Genomic DNA, 6,000 nt, shown 5'->3' with positions numbered 1-6,000 from the left:
TCTTTGAAAAGGCTCTGAAAAAGCAGTTTCTACATTTTTCAAATTATTTGGTGACCATTTTACAACACTAAGATCTAACTTCCTTTTTTTAGATATTCAGAAGAGAAAGGCACCATGCACACCCTGATCCATAGAGCAATACACTTTATCTCGAACTTTCAAAAATGTGGTTAAGGGTTCAAATCTTAAGAAAGTACTGGAGGACTGCTCAGTGACTCAGTGCCTCAAAATTAGATGTAAGCCTGAGGAGTGAAATTCATACTGCAACATTGGACATCTAAACTTTCCATTACAATCCTCAAACATAATTCATATCAGCCAATACATTTGATGGTGGATATCTAATCTACACATTTGAAAATGTCAGGGAGGGAAGCATTTAAAATTTTGTTTCTTCTGAATTTAGGCATTTATCCATAGTCCAAATTAGGTTCTGTGGAACTAGGATTTGCAAATGCTTTGCCTGTGGTTCTAGATGCAAGTCATATGAGGTGTCAGCAGACAGCTCTCTCCCGCTTCCCTTTCAGAAGATAGCCAGCGAGAAGAGGGAGGAGGAGGAGGAGGAGGTGATATTACTAAAGAGGTTTTGCATAACAGTCTTGCTATGCAAGTACTTTCCGCCTTCTCCTGACCTATTTTTGAATGGAAGTGGCTGTGGGAGCTCTGCAATGTGCTGCCACTGCTGCTGTCACCGTGCGTGAAGTGAGCTCGGAGCACACCTACGGAGCCGGGCCACTTGGCAAATTGAGCACGACACACTGCTTTGCATCCCAGATGGACTAGGTGGGGAGGATGTGCACTTCATTCAGCTGAGAAGGTGACATATTTGATGTGTGCAGAGACACACCAAGTTAGAAAACTTAGATGCCTTAAACATGTGAGTACATAGAGTTTTTTAGAACACCCTATGTTTAAATAACAGTTTGAGTGTATGGTAAGTGCTTATGTGCTGTTTTGGATTTTACCTTGGATTGTTTGGACATTATCTCTGTATGAGTTTTGGTAATTTTACTTTTTGAGCATGTAACTAGCATTGTGTAACAATGTGGTATAGAAGAGAAACAATAAAAGGTCTGATTTGAGAAAATTATTTTTTCTCTGTCTTCTGGAAAATGATCAAAGTTTTAAATAAGATTAGATTTTACCCCAAATACCAAGATGTACAGAAAATTTAAGGGAAAAAAACCCATAATTTTTTAATCCCTGAGTTCCAAAAGCTCTGCCTATTCAATTTTGAGATGTTTCTGTACAACTTACTTGTGATTTCCTTGTTTGCTTCTTTGCTTTGTTTGTGGCTTGGTTTTCTGTTGTTTGTTTTTCTTTCAGATGTTGTACATCATTCTCTTAATGTTTGTCACTGTCTAAATGGGTAAATGGTATAATTTTATTTTTTGAGCTATCTCACAAAAATATATTGACAAGAAGAAAGCCCTTAAGAGAAAAAAAGAGTGTATGGAAAAAGTATAGAAATATGTCTGTCTTTCCCCATGGCTTAAGAATGGTCTTAAAGAGGTTCTTATGAATCTTAAAACTTTTTTAAAGGCCGTAAGTACAAAGGGTAGATTCTTAAAGGCTAAATAGATGGATACTGAGGTAGTAAAAAAGATGCAGATGTACTTGCAAACCTTCTTACCAGCAAAAGAAACAACTTAGTCTCTCCACTGCCTCAGTCTAATTGCTTCCCAAAAAACTGAACCTCCTCATTCAACATATAAAATCTCAGCCATTTTTTTCCTTTTCCCTTTTCTTATTTTATTTTTTTCTTTACACACTTCTTAAGACTAAGCTGAAGACATGCAATTTCATTACGTGCAATTAGAGTGCCTCGAGTGGTTTGTCATGCAGAACTCTCAAGAGTGCAGATCTCAAAGACCTCAATCCTCTCAGTTCATAAGCATGGTGTCCAGCAGACAGAATACAGCAGATGTTGAGACAAAAGGGGCAAGAATATGTGATTGCTAGCAATTGAGCTATCCCTGTTAAATGAGTTCCCACAAGCAGTAGTTGTGACTTTCTGCCTCCATCATAATAGTGTTTAATACTAACTATGCAGATGCATGAAGAAAATAGAAGTCTGATCACCATCAGATCTCTTCTCCTTTTTCCTTGTTTTAGACACATAATAAACCCAAGGATCAACTCTGACCCCATTTTTGGTGAGGTTCTTTTTCATGCCTCTATTGACGTCTGATCAAATTTGTAGCTTGTAGACAATAATCTATTAATCTACAGAGACAGTGGTGTAGATGGACTCCTTTTGATGAAAAAAGAACTTGTTTAAACTACCTCAATCTTGAAGTGAAGCCAGTCCCAAATTTTCCTGGAGTTTTAAAGACAGTTTTTAACTGGTAAAAAATTATATATAGAGAGAAATTTATATGCATGTGAATAAATACATATTCATACTCACTTTTATTTTTGCATTTTTGAGTTCCAACTGGCCTTTTCTTCGTATATCTTATCCAAACAGTAGAAGGAAGTTTCAAAAAGTTTTCAGAAAAGTCAGCTGTCACTGCATTTCCTGAGCATCTCCACTGTGATCTTTTGGGTCTCTGGAATACTGCTTGGGTCACAGGGGGACATTCCATACAGGGCACTGCACTTCCTGCACAGACTATCAGCAATCTTTATATTGAGTCTTATTTAGAGATATTTTTAGAGATCCATAAGATTAGAAGATGGGAGTGAACCATATTTTGTTTTCTCTTATACTACATATATGCATTTCTGTAACTTGAAGATAGGAAACTGTAGCTAAGCTGAGGAAAACTGAAGGAAGCAGTCCAAATTTTGATGTAAAGGAATATAGTGACTCTTCTAAGAGGATTTTAGCTTTGATTTTGTTCCCATATTTCTAAAAAAAAAATAGTATGCATATGATGTTTTGTCCAGAAATATTGATTGCCAAGAAAAATATACCTTTAAATACTATAGTTAATCACTCCCACCCTATTTCTTTTCAGATTTTTCCACCTTCTGTTTCAGTCATCACTATTAGGTTACGTCTAGAGAGAGAAAAAGATAAACAAGAGGAGTTGGAGATCTGTTGATGCTATATGATGACACATTCACACTTATACAAGTGTCATACAACTTCTTTCTTACTGCGACATTTTTCTTAATAAAGGCAGTGGTTTAGTTGGAAACTGTGTTCATGCTTACACCAGGGCTAAATTTGTTTCTAATTATCTGGCACAATTGCCATAGCAGAGCATGCTGTGTATACCAGCACTACATAGATAGGGAGTTTGTGAGAAGAAACATGCTCTGGATTTAGAATGTGAAAACCAGCTGAGGAGTTCACCACAAGGCAGGGGTGTGAAAACTTTACTTAGAAGTTGTTTTTTTTCCCCACTGTGTCCTCCCTGCAGCTGATGGAGTAATAGAGTTGTAATGGTTTGCTTACAGGCAGTCAATTAGGCACCTACAGTTACTCCACAGGGTGTGGATTTTACATGAATGACTTACGCATAAATAAAAAATAAATTACTGCACATTTTGCACTAATGTTCTCCATGTCTAAAAATCAATGCATTATTTATTCCAAATCTTGTCCCACTCTTATCCAAGGTCTTTGTTTCCTTTTCTGCCCTCTTTACTACCAGGGTAGATTGACGGAGACTGATTTGTGATATCCCACTCTAACACACAGCATTAGTTGTGCTAGAATTCACAGATAAAGGGTCAGTTTGAACTGAGCAACTTTTAAGAAGACTATGAATCTGAAAGAATTAGTAAGGTTGTATTTGTATCATGAATCCTGAAGCTGATATTGCAGTGTGGTTTTGAAGGGACAGCACTGCTGGAGATGTTTTTAAAAAGAGATCAGTCTAACCTTCTGACAGTTCTTGAAATCTGAAAGTCAAATATTATGTTACATCTTTTCCATATGAACAAGGAGAGAAATATATGGTGCATATGTACAAATTATTAAAAACAAGGAATGTTGGTTACTATCCTTACTTTCCCCAAGCATTTGAACACAATTCATAGAGTTGCAAGTACATTTATACATGGCGTATTCTGGAAACAATTTAATCTCTTTTCTGCTCTATGTAAATGTATACACATATATGTATGTATTTACAAAAATACAGCAACATAGAGATAAAGAATATATAATATTTTATAATACTTTTATTAAAATATAAAATAACATAGTCAATCATAGATAAAATCAGTATTGTCCCATACATCGTCTTAACTCAGTTTCTCCTGTCCCCCACATTCAATTTATACATTCCAGTCATTGTAATCTCTTATCAACAATTTTCCCTCTTATCCCCACCCCCATTATCCTTCCTCTTCTTTCTCTTGTCCTTCTCCCACTGTGGTCTTTAGAGTGGAATGTGGGTGGGATTAAGTTTAGGCAGCCTGCAGGCAGCCGGCAGGAAAAGGCTGTATATACAAATGTGTCCCAGGTGTCCTAACATGTCCTTGCCACACAAATGGTCACACTTGCTGTTGACAGGATGACAAACTTCAGCCCAGAATCAGTGCCTGTAATAAGACAATGATGTCACTAGCTCTACAGACTATTGTGGAAGAGGGAGTGGAGATATGATGTGAATAAAAACAGCTGTAAGTATTTTATTTCATAGGAAGATCATTTCATGTGAAGATATTTTCTCTGTCTTTTCTGTCTCCTTTTCAATATTTAATATATCTTTTTTTACTATTGATTAATTTACAAATAATGTCATTCATATCTATAACTCAAAGTAAATAAACGTATAAATACAATACATCTGTTCACAGTCCCTGAGGTGCCTTTTTAAAGAGTAATAACTATCTCCAGCTTATAAAAGATTTAATGTCTGGCCAAAAAACTTTGGATGTTGACTTATGGCTGTTGGCACATCTATTGTTATTACACCTACATTTGCCAGGTTCCATAAAACACTGCCACTCTCTACGCACTTGCCATGCATTCAATTCTCTCTTCAGGGAGAGGTGGGATTTTATTGCATCTACTATACAGCAAGGAACACGTATGAGAACTTTGACAGACAGATATATAAAAATACATATGTTTATAGACATACAGACAAAAATGTGTTTACTTTGGTCATTTATTCATTAAAAATAAGATTTCACAAGGAAGTAATATAGAAAATATATTTTTTAGACTAATTGCCCTTTTGGAGTTCATTATTTAACACGTTTGTTTGTTTCAGAATAGAGTGTATCTACAGAAATATAGTTGTTATTAACTTGAATATTGCCCCATACAGTAATTTTTTTAATAAAGATACCCACTCATTAACTGATTTCCTATGAATGCTGCAACAAGGCAGTTCAGAAAAAAAGACGTGGAGGGGAGAAAGATAATAGTCCCACACTCCAGTCCAGAAAAAATATATTGGATGTAGGAGTTAACATGTGTTACACATTATTAATGTTCTCCAGGTTGCTTTTGTCTAAGTTCAAAGCAGGAGCTGCATTTCATAGCTACTATATAGGATACGGAGCAAAAACTTATAATGCACATCTATGAAATGATGGCTTGGACAGAATCTCCATGCCGTGGCTGTCTGGAATGGTAGTGCATTTCCACAGATTTATCTGTCAAAAATATTTGCATTTTCTTATAAATATACTTTAAGGCTTTGATTTCTAGAACAGATCAGCATACTTTTGACCCTTGTAGGGTGCTGCCAGTCACAGGGACACTGGATTCAGGCCTGAAAGATGGAATTTCTCCAGCACTTTAAGCCTTTTCCAGGGAAAGTCTTGCTGTGTGTACTGGTATCTTAGGAGTGGCATTTACATAAATGCAGATACAGCTAGAACCTAGCAGAGTAAATAGGACTAGCAGGAAGAGGGAAATGTATGCAAAAATGCTTTGCTAGTCTATAGACCAGCAGCATGTAGGGAGACTGAGAACAGCTCTAAATGCTGTTACTTACAGCTCTAAATGCTGTTAGTTACAGCTCAGCATCTCAGCTGTCAGAGCGATGGGTTTAGAGCTGCTGTATGAGGAATTACATCTTGAAGGTC

General features: G+C 36.4%; 1 long non-coding RNA gene across 4 annotated transcripts in view; it reads left to right on the top strand.

Moving 5' to 3' along the window:
* Nucleotides 1–660: 660 nt before the first annotated feature.
* Nucleotides 661–6,000, top strand: part of LOC120503876 — a 58,839-nt gene continuing 53,499 nt past the window's right edge. For 3 of the 4 annotated variants that reach the window (XR_005627871.1, XR_005627870.1, XR_005627869.1), the window contains exon 1: nucleotides 661–877. This is a non-coding gene — a long non-coding RNA (uncharacterized LOC120503876). Of the gene's footprint in view, nucleotides 878–4,471; nucleotides 4,582–6,000 lie in introns of all 4 variants that reach the window. The other variant, XR_005627872.1, reaches the window with a different exon arrangement.

This window comes from Passer montanus, unplaced genomic scaffold (assembly GCF_014805655.1).
Source record: "Passer montanus isolate IOZ18808 unplaced genomic scaffold, ASM1480565v1 scaffold27, whole genome shotgun sequence".
Lineage (NCBI taxonomy): Eukaryota > Metazoa > Chordata > Aves > Passeriformes > Passeridae > Passer > Passer montanus.
Note: the sequence above shows the minus strand (reverse complement) of the source record. Positions and strands in the feature narration are given on the sequence as shown.